A 15,000-nucleotide genomic window follows, 5' to 3' on the forward strand; every position below is an offset into this window, starting at 1 on the left:
CCCTGCAGTTTCTACCTCCACCAGTCTCCCCTGCAGTTTCTGCCTGCACCAGCCTCCCCTGTATTGTATATTAGTGTGGACTTTGAAGCGTAGTACATGTCTTCACCTATAGGTTCTACAGTGCTGTCTTTACTTAGAATGGCAGAACAGTCAACAAACAAAGACTCCATGGTAACACTCAGTATGAGCCATCAGTGTGTTTCTAATGCGTTCATAACGCCTGTTATCACACATATAGTGCACTGCGACATGCTATAAGAGTTCATAAGGGCTTCTTATAACAGCCTATGGATAGGCATAAATGCATTCATATATCTAGGTTCATATAAGGGCACTACTATAATGCAAAACACACAAACAGTCATTCATACAAAGTGTTACCGACATAATAAATAAAGCGATATTAAAACCAACATAGAAAACCCTTGAGGAAAAAAGGGTGGTGTGTTTGCTTTGTGCAAGTTCAGCAGAGAAGAGAGGTTTTGGCAAAACGAGGAAAAGCAGTGAAACGGAGTGAAACGACACGTCCATCATATCTCATCCTCCCCCTTAAAAAAATACTACAAATATATTGCAATATGAAATTCTAAACATAAAGCTTTATTGTACTGTAGGCCAGAGGGTACTAACGACAGCAGCTTCTGTCACTGCTTCTGTGAGGGCTATTACCACCACGGAATATCATAGAGGTGTGCTTTATGTTCTCTGGGCATTCATGGGGCTTCACATGTAGGAGTTTGTTGATGGTTTGGATGCTAGCACGAAATACATTTCTGATTCATATACTGCATAAAGTATTCTTTAAAAAATATATGGATTTGGAATCTATTATGATGATTGGGCAATGTAAAACCCGAAATTAGGAAAATATCAAACAACAAATGCGACTTCCTTTTCATAGTTTGTGGCAATATACCTAGCAACCTTGTTGGTTGTGTGCTAGACAGTATTATACTGATCCAGGTCCTTATTGGTCAGTTGATATGACAGTTGGAGTAAGAAGATTGCAGAGCTGTGGTTATGAAACTGTCCTGTCCTGATGGCAGCTGATTCAGAGGGACAGAGATTAGCCAATAGGATAACAGTCATTAATGATCTGGAACACTTTAGAATACAGTCTCACAATCCTATCCTATCTAATCCTACAGATAGTTATTTCAGTCTAGAAAGAAATTGGATATTATTTCACTTTCATCATTAGTTTGTGAATACAATAATACTGTATTATGGATTTGTACTGACAAAATCCTGTGCACAGTGAGTTACATTAGCGATAGCAGTGGTACAGAGCAGAGGTGGATCTCATTGTAATGCACGGAACGGAATAAGGAATGCTATCAAAGAAGCGTGAACTCTTAATCTATAATGAATGAATGACACGTGTTTGATACCATTCCTCATTCCATTCCATGCATTACAATAAGCCCGTCCTCTGATTTCTACCTCCACCAGCCTCCCCTGGTCTGGTGTGTACAAATAGGACTAACAACTTGATGGTCTGCATATGGATTTTCTAAAAGATCATACTCTGAAGTGCCACAGAAGTCATGGATGACTGTTATAAAGGCTAAGTTCAGTGGGGTTTTCTCACAAACCTTCACAGCTGACCAACATGGCCTCCTATTGAATAAGAAATCACATAGAAATGTAGAGGGATGTGATTGGTTCAATTGGATTGCTACATGCATCACACACACTAGAATGTTAACCAGCCATCAGGAAGTGTGTTTGATGCTATATCCTGTTGTCGTAGGGGGGTACATTCAAGTTAAATAAATGACCCCTGAACTTTGAAACCCGAGACGTACACCAGTGCCCCATAACTGAATGGATAGAAGTGTGAGGAAAGAAACAGATAGAAAGCAGAGTAGAGAAACAGTAGAGCAGAGAGTGATCTGACATGAGTCAGATCCACACCCTGCATTCACACACAGCTCAGACCCATGACATAAGAGTAGCATTTCTCTGCTCAAAATAAAGTTACAATGGTCACGAAGGACTATGAAGACGATTCATTTGAAATCTTCATCTGCTTTCTCTCTTTCTCTCTCTCTCTTTCTCTCTCTCTCCGTTAACAAAAGTAAAACCTACAAAAGATCTTTTGTTTCACATATGATACAAAAACTGAGGAGTTGAAAAGCAGCGTTTCAGCTGCGGTTTTCTACCAGTCTGGTTTCAAGGAAGACGTGAACTTTAGAAAAAAAGGTCTCTTTGAATTCCTCACACGGTATTCTAGTATCTCTGTCCATGTGTCTTTCATCGTCCCTCTACTCCTCCCAGCTGCAGAAAAAGACTCTGTGAAGTGGTATCAGCTAGCAGTTCATCCCCCTCTCTCTCTCTCTCTCTCTCTCTTTCTCTCTCTCTCTTCAGTCTCTCGTCCTTTGCTGCTACAGTGGGACCATGTGTCTGTGCTCAACCAGGGTATTGTACAACACCCGGACCAGGAGCACTTCCCGTTCACTTCCTCCTCTGACAGGAAGTAGGCGGAGCTAGAAGAGAAGGGAGGAAGAAGTGGAGCGTGCAGGGTTCACCTCCAGTTGACCCTTTGACCTCAAACCTCACTGGCTGTGTCCCGCGCCAAACATTGGCTAATACACCTCTCTCTCTCCCCGTAGGCTGGAGATCCACTGACGACAGGTCAACAAAATGGAGGTGAGAGAAAGTCGACTAGAATATTCCTGAGTGCAAAAGTGTGGAGGGCTCCGAGGGAGTCTTAGATGGAGGGGGGAGTGGAGGAAGGGGGTCTACAGTATGTGTGGCTCTGCTTCTCGCCCCAGTAGGCAGAGTGTGTGGGGGGGGGGGGGGGTGAGGAGAGGCCTACAGGGGTGTGCAACGTGCAACGTGCGCTTTGGAACACCCAGCGATGCTTTAACTACCATCACCGTGGCTACGATCAGCAGTCACCTGGTCCTCCCTGGGGAGGGGCGGAGACACGTCAGCCTATCACGCGGCCCGTTTCACAAACCCAGCATCTGCCTGCCCCGCTGCTATGTGTCAGCTGATCTCTGTTCCTCTTCCTCCCCCTCCTCCTCCTCCTCCTCCAGCTCAGCCATACTAGGTTCTCTGGGTATCCCCAGCTCTCTCCCCCTCCCCTCTTCCACCTCCACCTCCACCTCCACCTCTTCTTCCTCCTCCTCCACCTGTTCGTCCAGCGGTATCTCCGTCGATTCAGAGTCCTGCGTGCAGAGGGTTTTAGAGTCACAGCTGTTCTCCTCCTCCTCCTCCTCCCCCTCCTCCTCCTCCTCCTCCTCTTCCTCCTCGGGTTGACTCCCGCTGCCCTTCTCCGTGTCCGACTCCCCCAACTCCCCCTCTCCCTCCCCCTCCCCCTCTCCGTCCTCCTCCAGGGTGAGCTCAAACTGGAACTTGTCCCCCCCAGGAGGCCGGCTGCCGTCCGGGGGGTGGTCCGGGGCAGGAGAAGGGCTCTGGGGGATGGTGCTCTGGTACCACTCCCTGTTGTCCTCCAGGGTGTCCAGGATGTCCTGGGCATCAGGGTGGACCAGGTCCGCCCAAGTCTCCCACAGGGGGTGGACGATGTAGTCGATGAAGCCCACCTGAGGAGGGGGGGAGGGAGAGGGTCAGATATGGCTTCATCAAGCAGTTTCAAGTTTCACGTTTTTATTGTTACATCACATTACACAAGTGTAAGAGAGTAACATTCTTAGGCTTCGGTTCCAGACATCAGCACAAGACAATAAGGCAATAGGCTGAGTCAAGATAAAATAAAGTGACAATAGTACAAGACATGGACAGTCACATTGATGTAAAGGTCAGAAGTGGTGTGGGTGTGTGTGTGTGTGTGCATGTGTGTGCATGTATGTGTGTGCTTGTGTATGTGTATAATATACATTATGTGTGTAATGTGTGTGTGTATTCCATGTCCTGTACATTACCTGGCTCTTCTGCACGGAGGCGTTGTGTTTGTCACACATGGGGCTGATCTCCATCCCCCTCTCCCTCTCTCTGTCTCCCTGGCTGAAGAACTCCTCCATGATCCGGTCCGTCCACTGGCGGTACAGCTGCAGGGGCTTGGTGGGGTTACTGAGGTCCGCACAGTGTACCATGTTCTGAAGAACCTGAGGGAGCGGGAGACAGTATGACTTTATTTGTCCATGTTTATAAAAAAATAAAAAATAAAGTGTGTGTGTGTGTGTGTGTTACCTGTATCCGGTCAGAGTAGTTGTCTAGCAGAAGGACTCCAGAGCTGGTCACTTTCTTGGTCTCCACCATGGTCTTCAGGTCAGCTAGAAGGTTCATGTGTTTAGACATGTCGGTCGCTAGTACCTACACAGGGACGCACAACACAGGGAACATTGTTACAGAAGACATGGAACACTACAGCATACACCATTTGACTACTCACGATGTGTATGACCAGTTATGACCAGTCTATGACCACTCACGATGTCTATGACCACTTATGACCAGTCTATGACCACTCACGATGTCTATGACCACTTATGACCACTCACGATGTGTATGACCACTTATGACCAGTCTATGACCACTCACGATGTCTATGACCACTTATGACCACTCACGATGTCTATGACCACTTATGACCACTCACGATGTCTATGACCACTTATGACCACTCACGATGTCTATGACCACTTATGACCACTCACGATGTGTATGATCACTTATGACCAGTCTACGACCACTCACAATGTCTATGACCATTTTGCGGAGGGACTGGCGTTGTTTCTTGGTCAGGTTCTGGAATATGTCACAGTTCTCCTCCTGCAACAGTTTGAAGCCCACAGCCAGGTGGTGGTTCTCCAGGACCGACGAGTCGTTGTACATCAGAGCCAGCTCCGAGTCTAGGGGTGGGAGGGGGAGGGGACGGAGGAGGAGGAGAGGGGTGAGTGGTACGACTCCTGTTCTTTCATACGTTCATTCACTCACATTCGCAACGTCGTGTCACAACGTAATGTTTTGACAGACACACACAGACAAGAGGGTATTTTAGTTTGACGGCAGAACAGACACACACACACACACACACACACACACACACACCAGGGTTTCCGTTAGAAAAATTTGCCGTCGGACATCGTGTCCGGGAAGAATTCGATTTACCGGACAAACGTGATATATTCCGGTCATCATATTAAAATATAATATTTTTTTTTTTTTTCAAAATCATATTTTTTTTCTCCAAATCTAATATAGCTGTTTGTCGCGGTGATTACTGTTGTGTAGCGGCCTATATATGCCATTTAATGTCTATTTCTCATCCGATACGATTAGATGCGAGCTATATAATAATATAACATGATTTGACGCATGCGCGCTATGCCATGCGTCAAATCCAGCGCTGAACGGGTCCAGCGCTGAACGGGCGCCTCACTGGGAACTGAACAGACAGCATCGATCAATGAACGGACTCCACATTACGTTAACTGAAGTTTGTTAAATTGTTTGGGATTAATGTGAGTTCTCTATTTTCTCTTTCCAGTTTTACCCTTTTTTTTAAATCAATAAAACAACGTCATTTCTATAACCAGGTCTCGCTGTTTGGGAAGGCATTTCGTTTAGCTCGGGAGTATGACAATGGGGAGAACATAACTGTTTATTGAGAAACAATTGATAGGCAGTCTGGGATACGTATATAAAGAAATACCACAATGTCTAGATGTATAACATTTTATTGAACAGTAACAGTGCAAGCATGTAGGCTTCTGGCGTGACACGGCTAGCCTAATTTCCGTTCATATGCCTTTTATCAGATAAAATAAAATAGAATAAAACTCTTTGAAAATAAATAGGCTTTAAATTAACTTGCAATGCGTATGTATAGGCTAATTTCCGTTCGATGTTACAGCCTAGGCCTATCGCCTATGCCTTTTCTCAGATAGATAGGGGATAGCCTTAAATAAAATAGCCTAGAGTAAAAACTCTGAAAATAACAATGGCTGCTCATATAATTCAGCTAGTACTTATTAGGCCTAAGTCGCTTTTTGGCAGCATTGAAGCGTGCAGCTGCGGACTTGAAATCAAAGCTGCAAAGTGTCTCTCCTCAACTTGCAATGCGCATTAGCCGTGTGACCTTGCCCTCCCCAAGGCGACTTCGGTCCGCAGTTTTAATTCGGTTCTGCAGAGAGAATCCTCTCTCTGCAGGCACACTGGAGACGGGAATCAAGCAGGCTATCTTGGCCAGTGTGGCCCACTCTGGGTAAATTTCGCTGAAGTCTCGGATGAGGACTTCGCAGGCTGTTGAGAAACGCAAGCCCCCATAACCACGAAGCGCTGTCATGACACCGATGGCATCTCGTTGCACGTTTGTGGCATCGATGACCGGGGCTGTGGCTGGTGCTGAGTCATCATCGCTGGTCATTTCTTGGCCAAAATGACCAATGATGGTCTGGATGGCCGGTTTAGCATATTCTTCAAGCGCTGAGGGGACGGAATGAGTGATAATGAATCAGTGATGGCCTATTTTTTTTTATGACAAAATGACATCAACAGCCAGATTAACTGAAAAGTAGGAAGGTTTAAATGTTATCCTGTTGTTTTCATCATTGTTGTTATTATAGCCTAATAATTATTATTGTTATTATGATGATGATAATTATTATTAGCCTATGATGGGCGGCGGCCATAGTCTACATTTCGCAATTTAGACAAGCATTTTAGGTTATTCAAAAAGGATAGGCCTAAGAATTATACTATGCATTTTGCAACCAACTTAATTAAACAGGCTAGCTTCTACTTACCATCCTGCGTCTGTGGGTATTGGGAGGGGTTCAGAAGGATGTCGAAGCTGTTCAGTACATCTAGGGAATCTTCGGGGAATCGCTCGTGTAGTGCATCTACTAGATGCTGGATGTAGCGTGCTCGGGCATTTTTAAACGCCTGAACGGACCGGTCACCTACATGTGTCACTCTGATATCATTGTACAGGCCGTCTTGGCAGTCCGCCTGGAACTTCACTTCTTCTGGGCCTGGGGCATCTCGTAGCTGTGTTAGTGCCGCTTCAGAGTCAGACTTCTCCTCAGGCTCAGACTCATTGTTGCTTGGCTTCATGAAATAATTCCTAAGCTTACTTTGTTTTGCCATCTTTCCATTAATGTAATCGCTCGCTATGGTGCACTTTGAGCTGCAACGTTTGCGTATTACTATGGTGGACGGGTTGGCAGGGTTGCCAGATAGGCATGGGTTACCGCCGAATGGGCTACTGTGTTTAAACGGTAATAGACTGGTTAAGCTGTAATCCCATCTGGCATCAATCCCATGTGGCACCTGTGCGCTGTTTCGCATAGGCCGGCCTACACATTAGGAGTCATCATCATGCCGGTGTCAAATCATATCATAATAAAAGAAATACATAGCCTATATATTCGTCTTTTTTAAAATAGAAGGAATCAGAATGTGAACTTTAGCGAATTGTATTCAAAGGGAATTATTTTCACCGGACAATATGTCCGGACAAGAATATGTCCGGACAATATGTCCGACGACTTTTCAATTTGTCGGACTTCAAAAAAAATTACCGGACAAAGTCCGGCAATTACCGGTTAACGGAAACCCAGACACACACTCATGCACACACGTACACACACATACACGCACATACACACACAGCGCTACAGCAGAACACCATCTCCCAAAGGGAGGGGGTCCAATCCATTTGTGTGGTTAGCGGATAGCTAGGCTAACACATGTTATGTCACATGCGGCTTGTCCTGGGACACACAGCTGACGACAGCAGCCCAAATCTCCCCTGATGACAAACACGCCACTAGAAATCCACAGAAAAATCACAATCACATGCTCTAGTCTAGAACCTTCCACAACCCCTCCTGTCTTACACTACAAGTCAGTAAGCAATCACATTACACATTACATTATGGCACATTGCATGACCATATCATGGTAGCTGAATTGGAGCATGAGCTGAGGTGATTCTGGATTCCTCAGTCTTCAGACACAGTACAGAGGCGTGCTCTGTTCACCCCAGCGTTCAATAACTCAACTTCTGCATGTCACATGTTTCTGAACAGTTGGATTTTCCGCCCTCTCTCTTAAATATGGATTTATGACTGTTAGTAGCATGCCTCTGGGCATACTGAGACAGACAGTGAGTGTCCACACACACAAACACACACGCACGCACACACGCACACACATGCACGCACGCGCACACACACACACTCAGACTGGGAGTGATAGGAGGCTCTTTGTCTCCTCTACAATGAGCTCATATTGAGTCATGACCCTCTGTCTGCCTGTCTGATCGAGGGGATTCCCTGAAGTGGCCAAAGTGTGTGTGTGTGTGTGTGTGTGTGTGTGTGTGTGTGTGTATGTGTGTTATGAAATGTCTCAGTGTATAAGCTTGTTATGGATAGGCTTTAGACTCTTTTGATATAATCAGACTGAAGCGATACGCTGACTAAACACGTGAGATGAGCTGGAGATTAACCGCCCGTAGCGTGACAGCCAATAGGGACTCACTGGTGTTGATGAGGAACTGGTTGGAGACCCCTGGGTGGTCCACGTCGTGGATAGCACTGGCAAAGATGGCCGCTAGTACCTCCAGATCTGTGAAGACAGCCTATGGACAGACAGAGAGGCAGTAGTTAGGACAGGTACTACATACTCTGGGTGTGGACTACACTGTGTATAGTGAATAAGGGCAGTGTTCAGGGAATAGTGTGTGGTGTATAAGTATGTAGTGTCAAGTGTATAAGTGTGTAGTGTCAAGTGTATAGTGTATACATGTGTACGTAGTGTGCAGTGTATACGTGTGTAGTGTATAGTGTATACATGTGTGCAGTGTGTATGAATGAATGAATGAATGAATGGTCTTTATTGTCATTTATACAGTACAGGTACCATACAACGACATTTAGGAGGGGGGGCTCCCCTGGTGCTTGGAGAAAAAAAAAGAATTACTAAAAACAAGAGGGGAAAAGAGCTGGTTTACATAAATAAAGGCTATATACACTATCCACTATACTATACTACTATACTATACAAATAAAACACTGTGCTGTACTCTATGCTATGCTATAAATATCCTAACATTTCCTATCTCTGAACCTTATGTACACAAGGGTTGTCATATTGCACATGGTATTATTGCACATTCATTTAAAGTGTCGCAGTTTGCAGGTTTGAAATGTTCACAGTTGTATTTCAATATTGCACTTATGATTACAATCTAGTAGCTGCCATCAAATTGTCTAGATTGTCCAGGGCCTAGAACCTAGGTCTTTGCTGTGTTCAGGGCCTGAATGGCCCTAGGGTAGAAGCTGAGCTTCAGTCTATTTGTCCTTGCGGACATGGTATAAGTGTATAGTGTGTAGTACTCACTTCTAGAGCAGGTGTAGACAGCAGCACGTGAGTGGACTGGGTGACGTCAGCGGCATGAATGTTATTATGGTATGCCACATCGCCATGGTAATGGTCTTCTAGGGTCAGCATGTAGGTGATGAAGGTATCTAACGGTATTTTGAACGTTTTTAATAAGTCTCTTTCCTGACAGAGAGAGAGAGAGAGAGAGAGAGAGAGAGAGAGAGAGAGAGAGAGAGAGAGAGAGAGAGAGAGAGAGAGAGAGAGAGAGAGAGAAACATGGTCAAATCATTGAACTTGTCAGTGATAGAAGGATGATGAATGTGACAACCTGTCAGTCTTGCCCACTACTGACGGTTGCTCCTTCATAGTCATGTTTTTAACAGTGTTTAGTTTCTTTACCTGAAAGATTGTGTGCATCATCACTGTTAAAGGCCGGTTCATCGAAAACTCTGTGACTTTAAAAACATTAAGGCCCCATTTGTTGACATCCTCCAGCTCCTGAAATCAAACAGACGGACAGTATTTAGACACCATTCAATCAAACTCACACAGACGAAAATCATCAACTCATCACTGATGCGATGTCTAAAAGGTATTTTTTAAAATAAAATCTGAGATAAATTCTGATATAATAATAATGATAATTCTGAGATTCTGATGTTAACAAAAGGGTGCAGGTCGTCCCCCTTCACCATCCTTGTGAGGACATGTCCCATCTGTGCTGAGGTGACCCTCTCAGGTGTCCTCCTGATCTTGACTCAATCAAATTTTGTGTCTCCATCTACTGTGACGTACGACAGAGCCTCCTTATTACCCCTGGCCTGATGGAACCAATCTCAGCCTCAATCTCTATTGGTGCTGGATGCTACATATCTAATCAGCTTGCTAGGCCTCGTCTTCATCTGGTGGGGGGGGGGGGGGGGGGATATATATATACGGGGATCAGTGGAAGTATCAGAATAATCATTGAGGTGATTGGACAGTGACATCGCAGCTTAAAAGGATTTCATCAAATGCATCTCACTCGTTCACCGATTTCAGTTTCTCTATCAATCTATCTTCTTCTTGTTTGTTTAGTGTGTGTGTGTGTGTGTGTGTGTGTGTGTGTGTGTGTGTGCGCGTGTGTGTGTGTGTGTGTGTGTGTGTGTGTGTGTGTGTGTGTGTGTGAGTGAGTGTGTAAATAACAGCTCATGTATGCCCCTGCCCCCTGACCTTGGCTAGCTCGTCCTCCGTGTCGGTCTTCACTCCGAAGCGAGGGATGTTGGAGTTGGTCAGACTGCTGCTGTGCTGGAGCTTCTTCACCCCGCTGATCTGACACATGGGCAGGTTCTTCTTCCTCTCATCATTCTCCTTCTTCCTTTCGTCTTTCTCCTTCTTTCTATCGTCTTTCTCTTTTTGCGTCTGCGGACACGGCATCTCCACGTCATGCTGCTTGTCTGGGAGTGAGGGATGGAGATGGGGGAGAGAGGGATGGAGATGGGGGAGAGAGGGATGGAGATGGGGGAGTGAGGGATGGAGATGGGGGAGAGAGGGATGGAGATGGGAGAGAGGAGGTCAAATATCTAAGGCATTTTTTGGGACAATGAGGAATTGCTTTAAGTGGTCTTATAGGGAGGTGAGTTAGGGGGTCTTATAGGGAGGTGAGTTAGGGGGTCTTATCGGGAGGTGAGTTAGGGGGTCTTATAGGAAGGGGAGTTATGGGGTCTTATAGGAAGGGGAGTTAGGGCGTCTTATAGGGAGGTGAGTTATGGGGGGGTTTACCTAGGAAGGTGCTGGAGATGAACTCAGAGACCTGGTTCCCTGAGCGGCTCATCTCAGACAGGTGAGACAGCTCCCTGTTCAACATCCTCTTGAACTGGAGACGGAGAGAGGGATGGAGGAAGTAGGAGAGAGAGAGTGAGAGAGAGAGAATGAGAAACTCATTATTCCTCTGCATAATGACTACTGTATATGGTTTCAATTCGTCATTCATCTGTCTGGTCCCCAGACATGTCTCCCCTTTGCAGACTCACACACACACACACACACACACACACACACACATATGCACACATGCACACGCACACGCACACGCACACACACACACACACACACACACACACACGCACATGCACACACGACTCTGAGGTGGGATGCTGTTGTCATAAACAGCTACAATACTAATTTGCATATGTGGCATTGAAGAAGACAGTTCTCCCTAATCAACAGTGCCACATCTCTCTATCCACACATTTACATAAACAAATCTATCTATACAAAATAGCATCCAATTCTGGGATTATTTGTCATGGCAACAAAACAATACACCCTTCCCTAGTGTGGCTCTCTCTGTGATAGACAGACAGACAGACAGACAGACAGACCAGGCAGGCAGGCAGACAGACAGACAGACAAACAGGCAGACAGATAGACAGACAAAATCATATTTTGCTGTTTTGACCTGAATGAAATAGCCTGCCCTAATGATGTCCAGTAATGAGCTAGCAGAGTGAAACCTGCAATCAGACATGGCCCCAACATCATCTTTACGTGCTGTTCACAAAATAAGTAGTCTGAACGTCAGTCTTACATCATGCTCTGTCCAAATCAACGGTCAGGACAACGTACCTTGATGTATCCCCATGATACAGAACTCAAGTAATTGGCCTCAGGCATTTTAAAGTGATAGAATCAACTGTTTAGAGTCCCGAAAAATAGAATCGATCCAACAACTCCATCAAATTAGCATCACAAAATCAATAACTGCACAATCGATCATCAAGAAGTGACTCGTCTGACCACCGCAGAAAAAAAGGAACAAGGTGGGACGCAGATCGAGAAAAAAATTGGTAAAAAATGCCACTCCAATCCTGTGTATGGGTGATCAGAACAATCCATGGTTTTGGCCAATCCATCCAATAGGCAGAGGTAGGGCTCAGAGCCTTTCACCAGACTTGACTGGACTGACTGTAAGACAGGTATGTGATAAGATACGGTCGCCTCTCCGCCTCTCCTCCTCTCATCCTCCCCATCATGGCTGTGCCATGGAGAAGACGCTACCTACGCTTGTGACGGGGCTAGCTGCGAACCTCTCCGTACCTGCCCAAGATGGGGGGGCTACTCGCCCAATCCCAGCGACCTGGTCTCACCGAGTCAGCCAATCAGATCGCACTCAGCCTAAATTGGATTGAGACCAGTCAAGATGTGCATATGAGGCATGTGTTGCATCCTCAATAGATGTTCTATTTCAGCTGTTGAATATATGAATACATAATGAGGCCCTTTGCGGCCTGCCTTAAATATACAGTAGAGTAGGACATTTGATTGGACTAGTTAATGGACTAGGATACCAAGATGACATCAGAAGGTGTGTACTGTGTGTGTGTGTGTGTGTGTGTGTGTGTGTGTGTGTGTGTGTGTGTGTGCGTCTGTGTGAGCTGTCACCTCACGTATGCATGCTCACTCTCCTTTCCCAACATATAGATATCACACTGTGCATATGCGTCAATGTGACAGAAATAGTGAGTTGCCAGAAGAGGAAGAAAAACACCTGCAGCTGCCTGAAAGCAGCCAGCCAGCCAGCTGCTGCCTGTCTGTCTGTGACGCACATCCTCAGACACTCTCTGTGGCCGCCACACAATACACTACACTGCACCATATGGCACACACACCATGAACACACACCATGAACACACACCATGAACACACACCACAAACACACACCATGAACACACACCATGCACACACACACCACGAACACACACCTTCTAGAAAACCCTTCAAATGATAATTTCACAGGAAACAATGCGGTGAGTTATATAAAATCTGTAAAGTGAACTGTCACTTCAGAGTGACAAATCGGAAGGTCGTTGGTTCGATCCCCATCTCAGGAGGGAGCTGCATGTGCCCTTGAGCGAGACACTTAACCCCTAATTGCTCCAGGGGCGCCGCCGACTATGGCTGACCCTGTGCCTAAAGCAAAAAAGACCAAATTCCAACAATTTACTGACAAGTTGATTGCATGGCAAATAAAACATTGTTCTTCTTCTGTCATGTTCATGTGCGGCCTCTTGTATTAGCATATCGGATGGGACCGCTCACAGCAGCACATCAATGCTACGGAGGACAGAGAGAGACACAATGCGATGCAATTTTAAATTGGTGGTGATTCTCGTGGAACAGTGTGTACTATCCTACTATGGATCATTTAACACACACACACACACACACACACACACACACACACGCACACACACACACACACGCGCACACACACACACACACACACACACACACACACACACACACACACACACACACACACACACAGACACTGTACTTAAGCAGCAAGGCCTAGGCCTGAGACACAGTGGTCAGTAAAATACAGAGGATATAGACTACACTATGGACTTCAGGGGAGGCTGGTGGAGGTAGAAATCAGAGGACAGGCTCATTGTCATGCATCATGGACTGAGGAATTCCTCATTCTGGTTCATGCAGAATTTCTTCCAGTAGTAGGAAGCACTGATATGTGACAGCAGCTGGTGAAACCGGGAACAAGTTGCCAACCGACGAACCGTTCAGACTATTATTCAGAAAAATGTAAATAAATGTCAGCGTTCTGTGAGTTCGGTGAGTAATCCCCACTACTACCTAGTTAGTGTAGAGTAGTGGGGATTACTCACCGAATCCATTGCATTGCAGTGTTTTGGCTTGACTAGCGAGTGTGTCTTTGATTTTCAACAACGTTGACGTTTATTTTAATTCTTCAGAATAAAAGTCTGAACATCTTGATTGGTTAGCGAGTTGTTCCCGGTTTCACCAGCTGCTCTCACATAATTATGTCCTCAAGACAACCAGAGTCAATATGGCCTTTAAGACAGCCAGAGTCAAGCCTCTTCTCAACAAATCAACTCTTGACCCGTCTCTGTCCACAGCTACAGACCAGTATCCCTTCAACCCTTCTTATCTAAAACCCTTGAACGTGCTGTATCTAAGCAACTATCTCACCATCTCCTTCAGAACACCCTAACTTGACCCTCAACAATCTGGCTTTAAGGCTGGGCATTCTACCGAAACTGCTCTCCTTGTTGTCATGGAGGCCCTCCACTTTGCTCAAGCTTCATCCCTCCTCTGGTCTCATTCTCCTTGACCTGTCTGCTGCCTTCGACACAAAACCACCCAATACTTCTCTCAACCCTCTCAGAACTGGGCATCTCTGGCTCTGCACTCTCCTGGTTTGCATCCTACCTGGCTGGTCACTCTTATCATGTGACCTCGGAGCCCTCACCACTGGGGTCCCACGGGGCTCCGTCTTAAGGCCCTTACTGTTCTCCCTCTACACCAAATCTCTTGGCTTAGTAATTTCGTCACATGGTTTCTTCTATCACTGAGATTACTTTTCTTTCGATGACTGATGGATAGGTGATTCACTTACTTAGACAAATGTATTTGTTGTAAGTCGCTTTGGATAAAGGCCTTTGCCTAAATTTAAATTTAAATGTCCTCAGAAATTACCCAGACATACAGTAGCCATACCCTACTAAAGCTAATGCTAAGCTAATTAGAAGCTAACATCCCAATTGACATTCATCCTTCTGCGGTCGCAGACAGAAACCGCTCGTGTGAAAGGCCCTTTCCATCGTCAAAAGGAGTCTGGTTGTTAAATAAACTAGATTGAGGCAATCCCACATCATATTAGGGATCGACAGCTAGGGCCTTTCA

General features: G+C 45.6%; 1 pseudogene across 1 annotated transcript in view; it reads right to left on the reverse strand.

Annotated features, from left to right (window-relative positions):
• Nucleotides 1-2,987: 2,987 nt before the first annotated feature.
• The window catches only part of LOC308156214 (3',5'-cyclic-AMP phosphodiesterase 4D-like), a 190,207-nt pseudogene continuing 178,194 nt past the window's right edge, over nt 2,988-15,000 (reverse strand). Inside the window, exons 14-22 of the transcript in view lie at nt 11,059-11,152; nt 10,510-10,733; nt 9,697-9,795; nt 9,316-9,480; nt 8,455-8,554; nt 4,666-4,820; nt 4,159-4,281; nt 3,891-4,073; nt 2,988-3,551 (exon numbers count right to left, since the gene is read on the reverse strand). The product of the transcript in view is annotated as a 3',5'-cyclic-AMP phosphodiesterase 4D-like (transcript). The remainder of the gene's footprint in view (nt 3,552-3,890; nt 4,074-4,158; nt 4,282-4,665; nt 4,821-8,454; nt 8,555-9,315; nt 9,481-9,696; nt 9,796-10,509; nt 10,734-11,058; nt 11,153-15,000) is intronic.

The sequence above is a fragment of the Nansenia antarctica genome (genome assembly GCF_963989245.1).
Source record: "Nansenia antarctica genome assembly, chromosome: 4".
Lineage (NCBI taxonomy): Eukaryota > Metazoa > Chordata > Actinopteri > Argentiniformes > Microstomatidae > Nansenia > Nansenia antarctica.